Source organism: Heterocephalus glaber, unplaced genomic scaffold (assembly GCF_053883595.1).
Source record: "Heterocephalus glaber isolate CG9 unplaced genomic scaffold, H.glaber_assembly_v1.0 deba00001461, whole genome shotgun sequence".
NCBI lineage: Eukaryota > Metazoa > Chordata > Mammalia > Rodentia > Bathyergidae > Heterocephalus > Heterocephalus glaber.
In genome coordinates this window covers 46,988,786-47,011,625 of record NW_028258308.1, presented here as the reverse complement: position 1 = coordinate 47,011,625, position 22,840 = coordinate 46,988,786, and the positions used below count along the sequence as shown (strand labels likewise).

General features: G+C 39.2%; 2 pseudogenes; both read right to left on the bottom strand.

Moving 5' to 3' along the window:
* Positions 1-171: 171 nt before the first annotated feature.
* On the bottom strand, positions 172-968 carry LOC101722895 (induced myeloid leukemia cell differentiation protein Mcl-1 homolog pseudogene; annotated as a pseudogene).
* A 5,096-nt stretch (positions 969-6,064) lies between these two features.
* On the bottom strand, positions 6,065-10,047 carry LOC110346974 (uncharacterized; annotated as a pseudogene).
* Positions 10,048-22,840: the final 12,793 nt, after the last annotated feature.

Below are 22,840 nucleotides of genomic sequence, written 5' to 3'. Positions count from 1 at the left end.
ATAGGGAAGGGTGGAGGGGGTGAAGGGAGGGCTAGGAATGGGGAAAAAATAAGAACCAAGCTACTCATGTAATAGAACAAGATCCCAATGATGTATGTAAATGTATTTTATGCCTAAAATGTACCAATAAACTTAATGGGGAAAAATAAGTAAATACTGTGATTTCACAGAAGTATATTGTTTTGGTTCCTGGGGTTAACAGTCAACTATTGAACTGACAAGCCTATTTTATTTGATATGCCAAACCAGCTCCTACTCCAGCAACACCTGCAAAAGCCAGCAGCACATTTCTGATGCAGCCTTCCAGATCCTCTATGTGGAAGAACTCCACAAATCCATCCCAGCCTCTTTGTTTGATTAGCCCGTCCCTTTGTGTTTGTACTCGAACTTTTGAGGTACTTTCTGCTAACAGTTAGATGCAGCTTTCTTGGTTTATGCTCTTCAAATGTTTGGCCACAGAGGCACCGAAAGAATTGAGTCATAATCCTGCCACAGTCTGTTATGCCATCACTGAAAACATGGACCATCACTTGTGACAAGGATTTGACATCGTCTTAGTTTTTGATGTCCAGTTTTCAAAGCACTCTTTGGAAGGCTGCATAGTGGTTGCACTGCACGCAGTCCCTGACCCTCCTCAGCTTCTGCAGTGCGTTCATGCACCCCTCCCCTGCCCCTGGCCCCGCCCAGCAGCTTGGAGTCCTTGGATCCTGTGGCCTGCTCCTGCAGGCAGCACAAGGTGATCTTCAGCGACTGCCTATACAGCTCCTCCTCCTCCCCTTCTGCCCAGGGTGGCGTCAAGGGCGGTAACTATTGGCGCTGGGGCTCTTCCTGGCCTCCCCAACCAGCTCCAGCAGGGGCACCATGGCTGGCCACTTCCTAAGAGGCTACAGCTCATACCCTTCCAGCTCCTCCTCAGACAACATGATGGCGCCGGCGGCATGGGGGGGCACATCCTGAGGCTGCCTCATGCAGTGGGGGTGAAGAACAGCCGCCTGCCTGCGGGGGGGGGGGGGGGCGCTCACACCTTCATGTTTTTAAAAAATACTTTGCAATAATTTGAAGCCACACTCACACTTTTTTTTAAGGAGAAAAACTGATGATCTACCATTCACCTCTCTTTTAAACTCATTTTAATCAAACAAAAATTCCTTCTCAAGGTCTCTTGTAGAAAACCTCTCTAAAATTACAAATTGCTCATTCTAGTATTTTATTATTTCAAGTGCTTCCTCCAGAGCCTGAATCTCCGGAGAACTGCACACAAATGCATTCTCAGAGCCCAGCCCCATCCTCCCTAGACCCAGGGTGCCCAACCCTGACCCCACCTGAGCAGAACCTCTCTGGGCCTCCTGATTCCCGCAGCCCACACCCACCTCTTCCAGGCTTCTCCACAGTGAGCCAGGCCTGAATCCAGCCATCCTGACGAGGGTGCTTTGCAGCCCACGTGCTCTGGGGAAAGTCCTCAGGGACAGGACTGCAGAGGCCACATCCTGCTCAAAGGCTGCCTCTGGGCCAAGGCCTGGAAGGAGCCCGTGGGTCCCCAGTGCTTCCTCGGGTGCTGAGGGTCATAGTCCAGGGAGATCCTGGTATTCTACTCACACTCTCCCAGGGTCACTGCTTCTCAGTCTGATTGGGCCTGTGATGAAATATTCCTCATCCATCCTGCACATCCTAGAATATGTCTCCTTGGGTTTACCAGTTTTGATTTCACTGCTCAACAAACTTACCATATTATAATTTAATATGATAAATTTGACATTAGCACACTAGAAGAAATTCTTGAAATACTTGACATTTGAGGAGTAACCTTTAATTTGCTTTATGTAGTATTTATGATCAAATTGGTCTCATATTGGTAATAATTTTTATATCATAGAAAACATACTAAGTATTAAAATGGATGACAAAGAGTTAACATTTCTCACTTTGGTGGGATGCTTTATAGGAAATATCCACATTACATTTCATTGCAGATAAAACATTAAAGTTTTGTGATGTCTTTTTCATGATCTCTAATAACTGAACTAATGGGAAGTGATCCTACTGGCTTAGTATAGGTTTATTTTTTCTAAATTTGTTATTGTCATAAACCCTATGTTAAATAAAATTTGATTTGATTATTTGTGGTGCTGCTATTCAATTCCATTCAGCAGATTCTCATTTTTGTGCAACCATCGACACCTTGAAGCTCCCAAACCTCCATCTTACATAGTTCAAATTCACAACATAGAAAAGGAGCTGCTCATTCTCCCTCTCTGTAGTCCTGTTAACTCAGTTGCTCTGAGTTTACGAGTTACTGCTTCTGTTTCTTACAAAGATTGAATCATGCAGTATTTGCCTTTCTTAGTCTGACTTATTGTACTTAGAATAATATTCCCGAGGTTCATCCTTAGAGCATGTGTCACAGTTTTATTCCTGTTGAAGGCCAAATAATTCCCCACTGGATGTACATAGCTTATGTACTTTTCATTCATCTCCTTCAGACATTGGTTTGAATTCCAACTTCTGGCTCTTGTGAATGATGTTGTTATAAACATTGGTGCAGCAACACTACTTTGAGAGCCAATTCTTGAATGACCTAGAATTGCTTTAAAATATGATACTTCTATGCATAACATGGTAAGGAACTACTGCACCATTTTCACAGTGGCTCACACTTTAAATTCCCCTCGGAAATGCACCAAGATTCTTCCAACTCGCCAACACTCTTGTCACCCAATCCAGCACCTGGTATTTCCTCTTCTTTTATTCTTTCTTCTTTTCCTTTTTAATGGTAGGTTTCCAACTGGATGTGAAGGTTTTTCTTACTGAAGTTCCCATTTTCAGTTTTCTGGAAAAGTTGACCATGTTCCCATGTACTTACTGGTCATGTGCACATTTTCCTCAGAAGTATGTGCCTTCAAATCAAATGCCTAGTTTTGGACAATGCAGGGTGGTGAACCTAGAGCCTCACACCTGCTGCTCCAGTGCCCTACCACTGAGCTACACCAGGCCTTTGCTCTGTTTATAAAGATTGTGTACTTGCTTCTCTAGTCACTGTTGCTCTTCAGTAGGAAGTTATGTAGATACTGCTGATGTTTATGCCTATAATTTATACAAATACTTCTCCAAGTCCATAGAGTGTCCTTTCCCTCCATTGAAAGTGTTCTTTAGGGAGTTTAATTTTAAAATTGACAAAGTATTATGTATCTGCTTTTATATCTGCACTTTTGTTGTCATACTCATGAGGTCTTTGCTAAAATCTATGTAAATAAGATTTTATATGAAGACTGTATTTCTCATGAGTTACATATCTTTCATTATTACATTCAAGGCCTAACCCACACACAGAAAAATTTATATATATATATATATATATATATATATATATATATATATATTTAGAATGCTTGAAATAGAATGGTTTCATGGTAATACCAAGTTTGTCTAGTATATTTATTGAAAACAGTATACTTTTCTCATTGAATAGTTTAAGCACATTTGTGGGAAATAATACAATCATTTATGTGATTCTTTTTTCTGGGTTCCACGTGCTCTTCAATTGGTCCTTGTACCTTTTTGTCACTTCCTCACTCTTCATGACTGTCACTTCACAGGTGATTTGAAAGTCAGAAAGTCTAATTTGTCCCACGCTGGGCACTCTAAAGGTTGCTTTCATGCTTGGGGTCCCTGCCTTTGACCCCTGTCCCAGAACACGACCCAGTGCACTCAGAGTGCTGGGTTCAGTTTTTCCCCAAAGCACAGGACACTTTGGACCACAACGGGTTTGAGGTCCTTTAATATGGTGTGGGGTGCGGCTGCATCACAGAGGATTTCTATGGGGAAGAAGACATCAGAGTCAACCATGTCAATGTCCATTCGAGTCACATTCATTGCTCAGGAGCCCAGATAGGAAGTCACAAAGCCATGTGTTGGTGACACTGAGGGGCTGGGGTCCCAGTCCCAGGGATCCCTCTACCTCTGAGGGCCCCCCATGACCCCACCTGACCCAATGAAGACTGAAGCCCAAGTAAGTGCCTTGCTCTGCTCTGAGCAGTCCTGATCCCATGCTCACAGCTCCCAAGGTGGCAGCTGAGGAACCAAAGCCAGGCCATGGTGCTGTGCATGAGCCTGGGGGTGAGGGACTCACACCTGCCCCACAGGCCCCACAAGACAATGGACTGGGCCCTGGTGCTTGGGGCTTAGTTCATCCTAAGGGAAGAGAGAAGCGAATGGGACCTAATAAATACAATGACAATGTGTGTGAGTGTGAGTGCCTGTGTATATATATATATGTGTGTGTGTGTTTGTGTTTACAGCTGTGTAAAATTTTTTCTTCAGTCAACCTACATTGTTCACTAAATCACACATGTCCTTTAATGATCAGCATCTATGCTGAAAATGACACATCATAGATTCCCAAATTTTACTCATAATAGCCCCAAATAAAGTACATAGACCTGATTCAGCAGAGGGAATAGAGAACATTAAACTTTATTTTGTATTTCCTCTCTCTTTAGCCACATCTTAAACTGTAGAAGTTCTAGTATCCATGCTAGGACTCAAATAAACTCTTATCTGTCTCAGCCACAGCCTAAGTGCATGAGCAGAGACTTTGATGGGAGACTTTCACTTGAGAAAGGTACATCCATCCAAGATTAATGGATGCCATAGGGCCAAGGTCACCGAGTGTCCCTCTGGCCCTCCTGTGACACCCAGTGGGGCACCAGTGGCACCTTTGCAGGACAGATCTCAGGCACATACTGGGCATTTTGTGTGCTTGTGGAGTTTCCGATGGGATTCTCCATACTCCAGGGAGATCCTGCCATCCTTCCTTCTACTACTGTCACTGCAGTCCTGGGGTTGGAAACCAGGACCTTGCACAAGTTAGGAAAGCACTCTACCCTGTGCTGCATGCTTGCTTTCTATATTACTATTTTTATTATTTCTAAATTTTGAGACAGGATCTGTTTAAGTTTTGCAAAGTGGCTTAGCTCTTACAAGCCTCCTCCTTCAGCCACCTGTGTCTCTAGAAAGAGGCATGTGCCCCTGAGCCTGGCCATCATTTGCCATTGATGTTATACTTTCTGTTCACAGTAGATGAGTTTATTTATGTGATTTCAGCCAAGATGCACAGTGATTCTGTTCCTGATTCTATTTTGATTCAGTTATAAACTTGGTAGGAGACAGAGATGCTCCATGCAGTATTTGGTCATTAACCTTATTCAGTAAATGTCTGTTTTTCCATCAAATGAGTTAATTCTGTGATGTGAGGGAAATGTTTCAACATCAGGCAGCTGATTTCTTCCTAAAGTTTCTTCTCCATCTCCACATATTTCACATTGATGATATCATCCACATCAGCTGTGTTTCTAGGCACATCCAATAATTTGACTGACTTGAGTCACAGTAAAAACAGTACAAGATATGGAATGTGTGCCATAAATAAGCAACAAGATTCCCCTATTATATTTTAATTTATTACTATATCATTTACAAAATAGTACAAGTCCAAGTTTAATAGTTAACACAACTCATGTGATGGCTTAGGGTTTGGGGCTGGACAGGAGATCAGCCAGTCATTCTCACTGGCTGCATGAAACACAAGCTATTGATCCACTCATTTGAGAAAAGTCCATCAAAGGTCACTGTTTTGTATGAACATCATAAAGTCCCACAAAATGGTCTCTAAAATGTTGACCTGGTCTGGAGAAATAATTATTTGCAAGCTTCCTCAGTGGCAATATGAATAAGTAGTAGAATAACACAACTTAGCTTAGCCTGTGTATGCAATTTGAAACATCAGTCATACTTTATCAGAGAAAATCAAGCATCTGTTGTCTGGGACATAGATAAATAAATAAAGTTACATCCCTATACACTTCTGCCTCATGTTCTCCTCCTCCTCTTCCTCCTTTTGTTTTTATTAAACTTTGTTTTAATAGGTCTAAAAATTCTGTGACAGATTTTTGGTCAAGTTGTTTCTGTTAAAAAGTGTTGATTTTAAAAACTAATAATTTTAAACTACCACACAAACACATACAAACTTAAATGGACCACAAAGCATTCTCCTTTCTTTATGAAGGTTTTAGGATTCAGTGTCATCATTAATGTCTTTCATTATTAAAGTTAAATAGCCAATTGGAGATGCAGCTCTGAGGCCACTGTTTAGCCTGATGAAGCCTGGGGTGGCAGGGCAGGGATAATATTCCTTTAGCCTTCTGAGCTCTCCGGGCATACTGACCAGGCCAGCTCCCCCAGGCTTCTTGTCCACTGCTTTGATGACACCACAGTAACTCTCTCGTGAACAGTGAAATGACCCAGAGCAGGAGATAACCTCTGGACACACACAGGCTGGCCTGGAACCCTGTCAATGACAGCAGCATCAGGAGATTTTAAGAATTTGAGCCCTTCTTCCATCTTCTTACCAGACTTGTGATCAATCTTTTCGCTCAGCTCAGCAAACTTGCAAGCAATGTGAGCTGTGTAGGAATCCAGCACAGGCACAGCCAGCATCAACTTGGCCTGGATGGCTCAGGAAAATCCCCCAGCAGGAAAACAAGCTGCTTCCATGGCTGGGTCATTTTTTCTGTCACCAGCAGTGTTGCTGCCACAAACATCTTTGGCAGACACATTCTTCACATTGGAGCCCTCACTGTCCCCATGAAGAGCTTCACCTAAATCCTCACGGTTCATTTCAACAGACTGTATGACAGCTGTGACACTGGAGCAGAGGTGACATCATGCCTGGTTTGAAAACACCAGTCTCCACTCAGCCCACAGGGATGTACTGATACCACCCATGTTGTGGATCTCCTGGAGGGGCAGCTGCAGAGGTCTGTCAGATCAGCGACTGTGGCAGGATGCAGTCCTAAGCTTCAAGCAGTGTGATTTCATTGGCATTGCCATCTTTGTGAACGACCTTCCACCCCATGAAGCAAGACATCTTAGCACTTGGCTCCAGCATGTTGCCACCATTGCTCTGTGCCTTCACACTGTGTTAGTGAGAGTGCCAGATGTACAGTAGTAATCGGCATGTGTAGGTGAAGATGTGAATTCAGATAGTTTTTCTTTATATATTCCTACTACACAGCAGAAAATTCAATATCATGACTTATCCAATCACATAAATATTTGAGTGGTCAGAATAAGAGATGTAGCAAGGAAAATGGAATAAGTGTGCTCAAAAGAGTGTGAGTAGTTTGAGAGGGATTCACAGCAATGTTCTTTTTACTGTAATTTTAAAAAATTAAAATATTCCACAAAGATTTTGATCACACAACATATTTAAAAGGACTGCAAGGTTTTCTTCATTTTCCATTTCAAAATTTCCATAGTAAAACAATACTGTCCTCAAAATGATGAAATCTTCAGGACCAATATTTTTAATGCAAAGGTGAGACAAAGAAAGCAGAAATGTATATACATGCACACATATTTTTTATCATGTCATATCTCAGAATTATTGCATCGTAACCCCCAAATTCTAGTTTCTGAGGCATCAGAAATAAATATGTTTCTAGTGACTATGTAATACTGAATAGACTGAGGCAGAAATTTACCTACATTGTTGTAGAATGGAACATCCCTGCCACTTTTCCTAGGGCCCCCAGCACCTCCTTGTTCCTCAGACTGTAGATCACAGGGTTGAACACTGGGGTGAGGATGATGTAGAAGACAGCCACCACCTTGTCCTCTGCTGGAGACTGGAAGGACTTTGGATGGAGATAAGTGTAAGCAAAGGGTGCAATGTAGAAAGTCACCACAGTTAGGTGGGCACTGCAGGTGGAATAGGCCTTCTTCTAGCCTTCCTGTAAGTGCATGCAGTAGACAGCGAGGAGCACTTTCCTGTAGGAACCTAGGATGACCAGGAAAGGGAACAGGAGAAAGAAGATAGTGGTGAAGAGCACAGTGTACTCATAGACCTGGGCGTCCCCACAAGCCAGAGTCAGCATGGCAGGGATATTGCAGAAGAAATGATTGATGGCCCTGGACATCCACTAAGGGATATGGTGGAAGTAGACTGTGTGAGGAAAGAAGTTGACAACACCCATTGCCCAGGATCCCAGGATCATCAGCACACACACTCTTCTGTTCATGTGGATGGGGTAGTGAAGAGGGAAGCAAATAGCCACATAATGATCATAGGACAGAGACATCAAGAGCAGTGCTTCTGCCCCTGTTAAGCTCATGAAGAAGAAACATTGAACCCCACACCCGATGAAGGAGATGGACTTGTTTCCAAATAGGGAACCAGAAGCCATCTTTAGCACAGTGGTGCAGATGTAAATGAGATCCATGAGGGAGAGCCGGCTGAGCAGGAAGTACATGGATGTGTGGAGCCGGGCATCCAGGAGGATGAGCAGAACCATCCACAGGTTGCCAGCCAGAGCCCACCAGGAAGATGGGCATGGTGAGAGTAAAGAGGAAAAGGCCAAGTGCTGATGGGAGAAGCAGGCCTAGAGAGGATGAAGTCAGTAGAGGTCTTATTGGAATTTTCCACCTGGCATTTGTTCAGCTTTTCCTGAGAGTGCCTGCAATGGCATGGTACATATAAATAAGAAGTTATTTCGATGCATTGCTTTACTAAGGCTGACATATTCAAATATTTTAGCTCTTTAATAAAGAACAAATTTCTGAAAAAAGACTTCCATTTCCTGCCTCACATATTTGCCTGAAGATGGCAAACACATTTTAACAAAATGTAATAAATCTGTAAATTTATCAAAATAACATATTTCTCTAATGTCTTTATTCAAACTCAGATAGTTTGTTCACTGACAAAATCAGATGTCATCCAGAAGAAAACTTACATTAAAGGTGCACATATGTAAATGAATGGAAGTGTCTTAATTATAGACCCATATTTTCATACATGTTCATGACAACTAGTGATGCTTTTACTTCTTATGTGAGAACAGATTTTTATAAATTGTTATCATTTACATTATTTTTTTGTAATTTGGAATTTTTAAGTTTGGTTCACTACAAATTTGACAAGGAGGTGAAAGTTAGACTTTTAAAAGAATAGAAATATCAAAAAAGAAAACAGAATAAAATAATCAAGAAAATTCTCCACAGTGTTTTGCCAACAGCTCACATCCTCTGTTTTACTGCCTGGTAGGTTATCCTACTGACCCCGAGCTTTGCAGAGGGGCCCTTCCTAATCACCTGCAGACAGTAATTTTATAACCCTGGGACCAGATCAGCCTTCCCAGGACATGGAACCCATAGCTCCCAGTACATGTGTCTCAGCTCTCAAAATCAGACCATGCCTGTTTCTGCATGCCCACTTATGAGAATGAAGTCAAATTGGCAGCAGGTCTGTGAGCTTGCAGCCATATCAAATTGAAGCCAAGTGACCCAGAAAAATGTCCTCTGCAGGATCAACAAGCATTTTTCTGTGGTGTCCTGGAACTGAGTCCTTCATGAGATGCCTCCATCCTTCAAGGGCTTTTATACTAGATTCTAGTAAAAAAGAGAAAAGAATGTAATTTCATGTATGGTTTTATTATATATCATGATAGTATCTTCAGATGTATCAAAGGAGTTTTTGTTTTCAGCCATGTAGAAAGATACAGAAACAAGACAGAATGTTTTTAGGATTTAAGGGATTTGGAGTGCACAGTAAGGATGCATGTTACTGTGACCTTCTAAGTCATAAACAACAGGAAACACCAGGAGGATGGAGCAGCATCAGCCATAGATGGAAGGTAAGCAGGCAGCCAAGTGTCCTGAGAGAGGAGTGAGAAAATCAGAGGGTTTCCTCCTGCAAATGCGGGTCAGGCTGGGGTGAATTCACACTGCTGACTGCACAATCTGGGCACAGAGTCTGACACAATTCCCCTTCTCTCACTCAGCAGGGATGTGCACTGCCCTGGTGGACAGGACCTGTGGGTCAATCCCCAGCCCGCACAGAGAATGAGCCCACTTTGGGCCAGTCCGTGGGGGACAGTCTGCATGTCCTGAGAGGGGCTGGATGCCCAAGGCTGGCCTCAAGCTCTCAGCAGCCCTGTCGGCTCCCAAGCACCTGGCTCCCCATGGCCTCTCTGAGAGAGCTACCACTCGCATCTCTTTCTAACTCAGCTCATGGGCCTAAGGTGTCTGTGCAAGTGCTGCTATGGTTTCCTGACAACTGAGATGATTGTGCATCAGTGACAGCCACGAACTGCTAATGTGACTTGTGAAGAAGCACAATCAGGAAGCAGTCAGTGGAGAAAGACAGATGACTGGGACACATCCATGATTCCTAGGAAAATCTCATTTATTTACAATAGATATTTTAAAATTTAAAAAACACAGTCTCCCCCCATTATTATTTCATCTAAATGTGGTCTTTAGAAATTAATAACTTGTAAAAGAAGCTTTAGTGGAAAGTTTCATCATATAGTATTTTATAAAACGTACATGAAAAAGCTTTTATAATCAATAGATTCCTATCAGATAAAATACTGTGGAAATAAAAATGTATTTCCTTTGAGATCTTATTTTACTCATAGGCAATAAATAAATAAATAAACAAAAACAGTGAACTGAAGTAAAAAAGAAACCTATGTTCTGTAACTCTTAAGGAGAAGCAGGACTCTCAATGCTGCTTCTTCCTTCAGATTTCACAGGAGCAGCCTGAGCCTGGCCACACGTGCCCCAGTGTCATTGTCACAAACATCCTGTGCTCCCATTGAACCCAAGGCCTTATTCATAAGTTAGTACAAAAAGCACTTTCAACTGTAAACTTGCAGCAGCTGTGCCTGAAACTCTACATCAGCTTCATCTTTGAAATTCATCATTTTTATAGTTTCCTGCACTCATTTTCTAAATTAAATGAAATATGGAATTCAATATGGAATGGTAGATTAAATGAGGAATCTTTCCAATGTAGACAGTAATCCACAGGACCAACGGGATTCATACCATCTGTTTCAAAACCTCATGGACCTGCATGAAATACTCCTACTCCTGGAGAAAATAATTCACCTTACCAAGTCCAAATTCAAGAATTTTCAAATTGTCCCCAATGTTTTCCATGCCCAGAAGTTGCAACACAGGTCTATACATGATACACCTGCTCTTGCTACTTGAAGAGTATGTATTCTGAAATATGGATTTTCTTATAAATATCTTAGTTCATTTAATGCTCAATGAAATCTCACATTTTGAAATACCTGAGTTTATATAAAATTCAATACATATTGTACCACATAGTGTTGTTATTATTTAAAGCAGCCATCCTTTCAAGAACAGAGGATAATTTAATGTATACCACAGTCTTACTATATTTAAAATTCAAGAAAGGTAATTTATAGACAGTATCACCATTCTCTGTATTTGTCAATCAGTTTCACTATCAATTCACATTACATATTCAGAATCACTCTCATCTTTTTCTACATTTTGTGATAATTTATGTTTTATATATAAACCAACTACTTATTTAAAAACTACTTTGTTATTTAAAGAGCACATTCATTTTATATGTTTTAAGGAAAAACCCATCAATCATCTAGCTTCTATTTATATATCTATCTTTTAAAGTCAGTTAGCCAAATAAAATTTCTTTTAAACTTGTCTTGTTAAAAAAGTCTAATTTAAAAAATGACTTATCCCCATATTTTATTATATTAAGGGCTTCCTCAAGAGTCTGAACCCCCTGAGAACTGCACCCTAATGCACACCCAGACCCCAGCCCCATCCTCCCCTAGACCAAGGGTGCTTGAGCCCTGACTCCTCATGAGCAGAGCCTTCCTGGTGCTCCCTAGTCCCTGCAGCCTGCATGAACCTCTGCCTGGCACCTCTGCAGTGAACCCCGAGCCCTGAATCCAGCCTTCCTGATGTGGGTGCTTTGTGGCCCATGTGCTCCCCAGAAAAGTCCTCGGGGACAAGGACTACACAGGCCACATGCTGTTCACAGACTGTGCCTGGCCCAAGGCCTGGAAGGGCCCTGGGGGTCCTCAGTGCTTCCTTTGATGCTGAGAGACAGAGCCTGGGGAGATCCTGGTATTCTAATCAGATTCTCCAAAGGTCACTGTATCTCAGTCTGATGGGACCTGTGATGAAATATTCTTTATCCATCCAGCACATCCCTAGAATGCATCTCCATGGGTTTGCCAGTTTTGATTTCACTGTTCAACAAATTTGCCACATTATAGTTTAATATGATAAATTTAACATTAACAAACTAGAAGCAATTCTTGAAATATTTGGTATTTGAAGATTAATATTTAATTTGCCATAAGTACTATTTATTATCAAAGTTTTCACATATTGACAATAATTACTAAATCACAAAAAAGTGTTTTAAGTGGTAAAAAGGACAATAAAGGGTTTGACTAAAGGTTTATCAATCTGTTTATCTTTTCAAAAAACCTATTCTTTGTTTCATTGATCATTTGTATTGTATTTTAGTTTTTATTTTATTAATTTCAGCTCTGATACATATTGCTTATATTCTTCATTGATTTGGAGTTTGAGATCTCGTTATTTTATTACTTTAAAATGTATCATTAGGTTGTCTCTTTGATATTTCTCTAATTTTCTAACACAGACACTAATACCAGTAAATATCTTCACAATATCTTCAGGGTTTTACATAGTTTCTAGGGTGTTTTATTTTCATTTTTATTTGACTCTATGAATTTTTAGTCTTCCCTTTGATACCTTCAAAGACACACTGGTCATTCAAAAGTGAATATTTTAATCTCCAAATATTGCTGTATTCTTGTAATTTCTAATATTATTGATATATCTTATCCTTTCATCATTATTTGATATACAATGAGCTATATTAATTTTTAGCTGCTAAATTAAGGCCTAAACACGATTTAACCTATTTGGAAATAGTTTGATGAACTGGTTTTGTTGGAAAGAAAATTCTCAAAATGTCTGTTAAGTACAATTGAGTTATACTGTAGTTTAATTTCATTATTTCTTGTGCATTATTTTTTGGTTTGTATGATTCATCTATATATGAGAGTAGAGTATTGAATTTAATCATAAGTTCTATTTTGGAGCTTATCTTTTCTTTCTGTTCACTGATGATTGTTTTACAAAACTGAATGCATCAAACTTCATTGCATATGTATTTATCATCATTAAAGATTTGTATTAGATGGTCCTGTCCAAATAAGTTGTATTTTTAAACTTTTCTTATTAAATTTGGGTTGAGGTGTTTATCTAAATATTCTGGCTTGCTTTCAGAGTTCATTTGCATGGAATATCATTTTCAATCCTTTCATTTTCAGGATGTGTGTATTTGGGATGGTGATGTGTTTCTTGCAGGCAAGATACAGTTGGATATAAGTGATAAATATGTAAGTAAATAATCCAATTTATCAATGTGCCTTAAATAAAAGTTAAAGCCATTTAAATATAGGGTCATTATAGAAAAGTGTGTCTAGAGAGAAGCCCAGCCATTCCCAGCACCCAGAAGGAAGACCCTCCCCCTCCATCCCAGGCTCCTAGGGCAAAGAAGCTCAGCCAGTCCCAGCACCCTGAAAGAAGCTCCCTACCTCTATTCCAGGCTCCTAGGGCAGAGAAACCCAGCTGGTCCCAGCACCTGGAAGAAAGCTCCCCTGCTGCCATCCCAAGGTCCTAGGGCAGAGAAGGTGAGCTGTGTGGGCACCAGAAGCACCCCCCTCCCCCGTGGAAATGAGAAGACACATAAACAAGCCTCAAAAACAGACTTCCAGATCACCTACAGCAACCCCAAGGGGAAACGAGATGGAACAGTCTGATACTCAACCGCTTGGACTCTCTGAACTGGCAACAAAAGAGGATCTGGGAAAAAGGAAATCAGAAATAATTACTCAGATAACAGCAAAGATTTTGCTCATAGTGCAAGACATGATAAATAAATCTAGAGAGGACAAAGATAAAAAAATAAGGATCTGAGGAACATGATGGAATCCCAACATAGGAATCAAATGGAATCCATAAAACAGATACAAACAGATTTCCAAGAGATTAAAAACTCCATCGAAAGTCTGCACAGCAGAATGAACCAATGTGAGGATAGAATGTCACATATAGAAGATAAGATTGGAATTAGTGAGCAGGAAAAGAAAAATTGCTATAAAATTGTAAGGGAACTTGAGAAATCAATCCAGCAGCTGCTAGATGATGCAAAGAAGAATAACATAAGACTGATTGTAGTCAATGAAGAAAGAGAAGATAGAGCAGATGACATAAAAAAAAAAAAACCTGTTCAGAGAAGTGATGGCAGAAAACTTCCCAAGGAGGGGAAAAGGGCTTGACATACAGATAAGTGAGGCATATAGGACTCCAGCTAGACTTAATCAAAAAAAATCTACACATAGGCATATAATAGTTAGGATTCCAGAAATCCAACAGAAGAACAAAATTCTACAAGCAGTGAGAGAATAGAAGTAAATCACATACAAAGGAAACCCCATCAGAATCACAGCAGACTTCTCAATGCAAACACTCAAGGCAAGAAAAGCTTGGAGTGATGTATTTCAAGCCCTAAAGAAAAAAAGCCTCCAACCCAGATTGATGTACCCTGCAGAATTACCTTTTAAAATTGATGGAGAAATAAGATGCTTTCATGATAAAGAGCACTTCAGGAACTTCATGAATACCAACCCAGCACTCCAAAAAATTTTAGACAATACCCTATGAAAAGACAATGAGGATCACAGCCCCAGGAAACCCAGTGGAATGAATTCATTGGAGGTGACAAATTAAATGCAAAGGGGGAGAATCCAACAAAAAGAAAAAGCCATGACAAGGGTTTTAAAGCTTTTAACTTCATCTCCCTAATGAGTGTATAATTCAATCTTATTATTTTACTAATTAGTATTTTTCTAACTCTAGAGTTACGCACCATTCCTTGTGCTATACTGGCTATGTATCATCTTCTTATGTCTACATTTTAATTGGGTTGTCTATTAATGAGCTGTAAGAGTTCTTTATATATTCTGGTCATAGGTTATATGCATTGTAAATATGGTCTGTTAAAGGAATACTTTTCATTTCAATGATGTCATTTAAAGTTCTAAATTTTGATGGAATCTCATTTATCAATTTTTTTTCTTTTATACTTCCCGTTTTTTGTATCCTAGGTAATTCTTGCCTACCTTCAATTGATAAATATATTCCCTTATAAATTCTTCTTAAAGTTTTATACTTTTAGACTTTCTTATTTAGATTCTTAGATGCCTTCAAGTTATTTTCATGTATGAAAGAAAGGGTTGAGGTTAATTTTTTATATACAGATACCAGGTGTTCTAGTGCCATTTGCTGAAAACACTATCTCTACCTCAGCTCTTGAATTGAGTTTATATTGTATAAAATTCTAATGTTAAATAATCTTTCAAAACTCAGTGGACCATATATGTGTGGTTCTATTTCTAGATTCTCTGTTTTATTTCAATGATCTATATGACTTTCCTTACACCAACACTGCCTTGATTACTGTAGCTTTAGAAGAAGTTTTAAAATTAGGTACTAAACGTCTTCCAACACTGTTTTTGTTTTTAACTTTTCAACTTTTCTAGTTCCTTTGTACTCCTACATAACTTTTAAATTTCAATATCCAATTCTTCATTTAGAGCAAGTACACACAGACCTGAATTTTTATATGTACCTTGTGTTTTCTAATCCTGCTAACCTCAAGTACAAGTTCTAGGGGCTGCTAGGGATTTCTTAGTATTTTCTATGTAGATGGTCATTTCATCTACATATAAAGATTTTGCTTCTGCCATTCCAATCCTATCCTAGTTGTGTCATTTTATTACCAGACTATTTTGGTGGGGACTAGTTTTCCAAGTTTAATGGACAGATAAAGAGTAAGCATATCTGCCCTTGTTCCCCACCTTAAGGACAAAGCATTGTGTCTTCTCCATTCATATAAGGCATTCTCGCTGGAATATGGAGTGCATGTCTTTAATCTGTTGAGAAGTTTCTGTTCTACCTCCAGTCTCCTGATAGCTTTTACCATGAACAGCTGTAGAATTTAGTCCAATACTTTTTCTCCAACTAGTGACAGCATCATATGGCTTTTTCCTTTCCTCTGTTAAAATGATGACTTTTGGGGGTGCATCTTCCAATGCTGAACCAACACTGCCATCCCTATAACAGAACTACTTTATACATCCTGCCAGATCTGACTTCCAATAGTTTGTTTTGTTAAACAAATATCTATCTATGTTCATACTTTTTTCTTCTATTATCTTTATCCAGTTTTAGGATTAGTACAATGTTGAGTTCCTAAAATGAAGGGAGAAGTGTTCCTTCTTCTTTCTGCTTTGTGTGATATAATTTATCAGTTAAATTGTATATGAGCCTGCTGTTTTCATATAGGTAGGTTTTCAAGCTAGGAATATACTTTCTTTAATAGGTGTTATTCAAAGTTTATATTTCCTCCAGAGTTAGTTTCATTAATTTGTCTTCTAAGTTACTTCTTAGAAGTTGTCAAATTTATTTCAAAAAAAAATTTTTATAATATGATTTCTATATCCTTTTAAATTCTATAAAATCTGTGGTAATGTCTCCTCGATCTTAATATTTTAATTTAAAAATGTATAACTGATATTGTGCAACAGGAAGAAAAGGTCTAAAAGAGCAGAGGAATTGGGAGGGGTAGGGGAAGGGAAAAAAAGGAAAGGAAAAAATATGAGAAAAGGAAAAAAATGGAAACAAAGTCTTTGCAAATAGGGAATGGTGGAGGGTGTGAAAGGAGGGCAGGGGAAGGGGAAAACAATAAGAACCCAGATACTCATGTAATGGTACAAGTTCCCAATGATGAATGTAACTGTATTTTATACCTAAAATGTACCAATAAATTTAATGGGGGGGGAGAAAAGTATGTCTAATTTCCTGTACATTTTAATTGTTTGAAATATTTTTTGGTTTTTTTTACCCTTGTAATAGTATTTATTCTTTTCTGTGAACACTCATTGTGTGTATATTATTATTCTGAGAATATTATTCCTTTAAATATATCATGAAAATTTACATGAGTAGTCATGAATTCCTTTAATTTATACTTATCATAGAAGACCTTTCTTTGTCTTTTAATTCTGAAGGATACTTTTGTAGGATACAGTAATCAAAGTTCACAGTTATTTTACACTTGTTCTTGAACTACATCATTATTCTCCTTCTTGAATTTAAGTGTTTCTACTGAGAAATCTGCTGTATTTCTGCAGAGTTTGCTATTGTAACTGAGTTGACATTTCTCTATTGAAACCTTCAATGCATTTTGAATATAATCCACAGTGGACAGTTCCTTTTCTGCCTGTCTTTTTTTTGGGTTATAAATGTCTTTGCTACCTGAATGTTCATCACAATTCTGAGATTTTGGAAATTTTCTGATCCCATTTCATTGGATAACTTTTATGTTTCATTAACAAGTATGTCTTCTCCTTACTATCAACTCCTAATTGTCTTATTTTTTTAAATTTTGTACTAGGATCTCGTATAGTCATTTTATAGATTCTCATATGGTCTTTTTTTCTGTATTATTGTACCTTATGTTCAAGTACTCATATCCTTTCCTCTGTTTGGTCTAGTCATGAGACTTTCAACTGAATTGTTTATTTAACTTAATGAATGTTATTTCAACACAAGGGCTAGAACATAAGGACCTCACACAGAATTGCTAGCACTTTCAAAAAGATTTTGAGACAGAGTTTCATTAAGTTGCAAAATTACAAGCCGGGGATCAAGCTCACAATCTCTCTGATCAGCTTTATGAGTGATCAGATTATAGTTATGCACTGACCAACTTTGAGCTTCTCATTTCTAAAACTTCTGTGTTTTTTCTCAAAAATTTCTGTATAGAAATGCCTTTTCATAGTTTGTATTTTTCTCCTCAATTCTTTCCACTTTTTAAAATTTTATCTTTTGCAATTCATTATTTTAAGAATCAATTTTTTAATTCATTTTCCAACATTCCATCGACTGTTGTATCAATGGATTTAGGTATGGAACCATTTCTTACATTGTGTTCTCATGGTTGTTGTGTGTTTCTATGTTGAGATTTCCATCTGTTGAGTTGGGAATCTCTTCCACATTTACTCAGTAGCATTTGGAAAATTTTCTTCTCTTAACAATGTGTGCTGGACTATTGTTTAGTTAAGAAGTATTAAAATTAATTATAAATGAACTTGGTAGTGTAGTAACCCCATTGTTCTCTCCTTGTAATGGTGGGTTTTGATATGGTTCATACTCTTTTAGAGGATGAAGGACACAGTGTTTGCATAAATCATGAAAAATCAGAGTCCCCCTTATGATTCATTCAAGGGTATTGTAGAGAACAGATTATGTGAGGTGCTACCTTGCTGGTCCTTTATTCTTGACTATAATGTTCTCTGTTTTGCATTGTACATAAAGTCCTTTGAGGTGTGGCATCTGAAACCATTGAACTATTTCTCTCTTGTTGCAAAGAGAGTGAATGTGTACATCCTCCTTAGCCATGATGACATGTAGATGTGGTATCATATGAGGGCTCTTCTCTGCTCTTTTAAATTAAAGTAGCTAATAGGTAGACATGTGACTAGTTGTGGTTGGGTTAGGTATGATTTTTCTTAAGTGTAAGGGGTGAGGGCCAACTACAAAGAAACCACTACTCGGTCCACTGCTCCAAGCTTGATCTTCTCCACTGGAGAGGAAGGAAACAAAGAGTAGCAACCACAATGCAGAGACAAACTAACTATAAACCCACAGGATAAAAACTGTAAAAACTATAATAATGTTAACCAGATCAAAAGAGAAGGTGATAAAATATTATAGAATAACTTGAAAGGTTAAAAATTCTTAAAGTCAATTTTAGCATAAAAATTAGAATAATGAAACACTTAGATGTGTGAGACAATATCTCACTAATTATAATACAAAAAATGAAGCACAACAAAGTTAAAAATAATGTAATAGATGGGTAAAAGGAGGAGATAAAATATTCTAAATTCTTCCTGTAGAGGTGAGTGGATAAGAGCTTGTTCTTGGCTGTACAATCACTCATTCCAGGAGCCTGTGGCAGCTGCTCTCCAGGATAGGGAAAATCCTGAGGCTCCATAAAGGCCTCTCACTGGCACAGCTGCAACTCCCCATTGGGCAGAGCTGCCTACCCACTTGTGTGCATGCACACTTGACTGTGTGCCTGGGTATGGGGAAAATGCTCAACCTAAGCAATTCCTCTCACAGGCCTTGACAGGAGGCAGCAAATATTGGCCTGCTGGCCTCAGTCTGTGCACTGAGGGCTGGACAGGGGTCCAGAGTGAACATCCATGTGCCTGCCCAGCCCTCTTCCAAGCAGATACTCAGTACCACAGGGCCACACTGAGGGGACAAGGTGCACTCAGACCATAGTATTCAGTCCTCGGGCCTGCAGACATGACAGCTCTCCACACCACAGTGAGTAATACTTAGTTGGCCAATAAGCCCTGGCCTGTAAACCATGAGGGTGACAAAGGTCCATGCCATGTGGAGCCTCTCACATGCATAGCTTCATGGGTCACGCTCAGAGGTTTTGCACACCCAGCACCATGGATTCCACAGCATCAGTCTGTGCTCCACTGGTAATTGCAAATATCTAAGCCCCTCCTGGTACTCACAATGAGTGGAGGGATCAGTCAGAATTCTGAGCTGTGCACTTAGGTGTGAGGCACAGGCACTGAGTCACTTGCCTCCCAAAGTTTTGGCTAAATTTCTGCAAAAATGAAAACACATTCAGAAATAATATTTAGGATTACTGATCTCAACACAGTGCACTTGAATGTGAAATTTTAAAATATTCAAAACAGTTTTTGAATGTCAACTTTTATTATTTACTTTTCCCTGATTGGGAAGTCCATATCTTTAGGTCTTTATGACAGTTATATATAGAAAAGTTTCAGTGGGACACCAAATCAGTCCGATGCAGACAGGCAGGTCTGCACACACCCTACCAAGGTTCTGAGTTGTACAGAGCATGCCAAAGCAGCCCGCTGTAGGCAGGCAGGTCTGTGCATGCCCTACCTAGGTCCCAAGTCTCAGGGAACACACGAATCAAGCCCGCTGCAGACTGGCAGGTTTGTGCATGCCCTACCTGGGTCCCAAATCTTGGGGAGCATGCAGAATCAGCCCACGCCCCAGCAACAATCCACTGGACCACCCCACTCCTCTGTATATCCACCTGGTTCCACACTACAAAGACACAGAGGACACCGGACCACCAGACCATGGTACTGCATCCCACTGCTCCTGGCCCAGAGGTAGGGGTTTCTGAGCCACCGTCCCACTGCTCCTGGTCCAGAGGAAGGGGCTTCTGGGCCACCATCCCTCCCACTGCTCCCAGCCCACAGGAAATGGCTTTTGGGCCACCATCCCTACCACTGCTCCCAGCCCCTGTCCCACCTCACCCAGCTCAAAGGAGGTAATCCATGCAGGCACCAGCAGCCCCTCCCAAGTCAAAATGAGAAAACACATAAATAAATCTCAAAACCAGACTTCCAGATCACCTACAGCAACCCCAAAAGGAAATGAGATGGAATATCCTGATACTCAAACACCTGGACCCAGTGAACTGGCAACAAAAGGGGATCTGGAAAAAATGAAATCAGAAATAATTTCTCAGATAACAGGACAAATTGCACCCCTAGTGATTAATAAATCTAGAGGGGAGCTCAGGAACATGATGGAATCCCAACAGAAGAAACAAATGGAATCCTTAAAACAGTTGCAAATAGATTTCCAGGAAATGAAAAACTCCATTGAAAGTCTACACAGCAGAATGAGCCAATGTGAGGACAGAATTTCAGATATAGAAGATAAGATTGCAATTAGTGACCAGGAAAAGAAAAATTGCTTCAAAATTATAATGGAACATGAGAAATCAATGCAGCAACTGCTAGATGATGCAAAGAAGAATAATGTAAGGCTGATTGGTGTCAATGAAGAGACAAGAGAAAGTGCAGATGACATAAAAAAATCTTTCCACAGAAATAATGGCAGAAAACTTCCCAAGCAGGGGAAAAGAAGTTGACATACAGACAAGTGAGGCATATAGGACTCCAAATAGCCTTGATCAAAAAAAAATCTACACATAGGCATATTATTGTTAAGATTCCAGAAACTCAACAGAAGAACAAAGTTCTACAAGCAGTCAGGGAAAAGAAACGAATCACATACAAAGGAAAGCCCAACAGAGTCACAGCAAACTTTTCAACACAAACCCTCAAGGCAAGAAGAGCTTGGAGTGACATATTGCAAGCCCTAAAAGAAAACAGCATCCAACCCAGATTGATGTACCCTGCAAAACTATCTTTCAAAATTGATGGAGAAATAAGATACTTTCACAACAAAGAGCACTTAGGAACTTGGTGAATACCAAACCAGCACTCCAAAGAATTTTACACAATACCCTAGGAACAGACATTGAGGATCACAACCCCAGGAAGCAAAGCAGAATGTACCCATCTGGTATGGCGAGAAATTAAATGTAAAGGGGGAAAACCCAACATAAAGAAAAAGTCATGGCAATGACAAGTCAATACATTTCAGTTATAACCATCAATGTTGATGGTCTCAATTCATCAATCAAAAGAAATAGACTGGCAGAATGGGTCAAGAAGCAAAATCCAACAATATGCTGCATACAAGAAACACACTTAATTCAAAAGGAAACTCATAGACTGAAAGTTCAAGGGTGGAAAACAATACTACAGGAAACCGAAAAAAAGCGGGAGTAGCTATCCTCTTTGCATTTAAAGATGACTTAGTTAAACATTGCTTTACTTGACATTTAGAGTGCAAATCTGTTTTCTTAATACATGTAAAAATTCTTAGAAATCATTGCCATTTTAACTTTTTATCCTCAATTTCTAATAGAAATTTCTTTTTAAATTGTTAATATTTTTTCTTTTCGCTTCTCTTTAACTTTGAGCAATATTCCCATAATATGCTATTTAACACATCAAATATTTCTTAAAATAAGAAAAACTATTTTACTTTCATCTTAAACTCATACTTTCTGTTTCCATGTTTTCTGACAATTATTTTTAATCTTGCTTGTTGTGTACACAGACTGTTACACACAAATTGTTAGCATAATTTCTTCCACTTTGTTTAAAGTACTGTTGTAACCACCTTCTCTTCTTCCATCAATGCCTATGATGTTGATAATCTAGTTTCAAACTATTTAATTAGAGGAACTATAACATTTTCAAGGGTGCTCTCTATTCTTCATGATCTGTCATTAAATTTCCATGTTTTCATATAAATCTTTCTGTAGGCTGAAACCCTTTTTATTTTTCAACAGGCAATAATAACCATTAGTAATTGTGCTCCATACAACCCCATAAATTGAATAAGTACCATTGCTGTCAAGGTTATAAAGGAAAACAGATATATAATCCCTGTCCAGCTCACACTCTGATGAAGAAAATGAGTGAAATAAAAATAAGGATTCTACTTATACCCTAATACAATAAATTTCCTTATTAGTAAATTGCTTCTCTTTTTTTTTGATAACCATACAAATGAGTGAAAATCTGAGACAGGATGCAAAAGCCAGTTTGGGTCAGTGTGAGGCTTCCCAGGAACACACACCTCTAAAGAGAGAGCAGAGTTGTGGGACCCGCATACCTGTGGCCCAGGCTCCCCAAGGCTGTGAGGGGCTCTAGTGAACAGAGAGAGGAGGTTTTGGGGAAAGCAACCATAGCTCCTATGTAACCTAAGAAGAATTAATATGCCTGCTTCTTTAGTGGAGTTTATTAGCTCCACTACCAATTTTTCACAACATCTTCCTTGAAGTACATGCACATTTCAATACAATATATAGTACATGATGAATTTATACAATTTTATCACTTAAAATGAGTAAATAAGCAAGACAAAAGGAATGAATTTCTCCCTATCACTTCAGCTA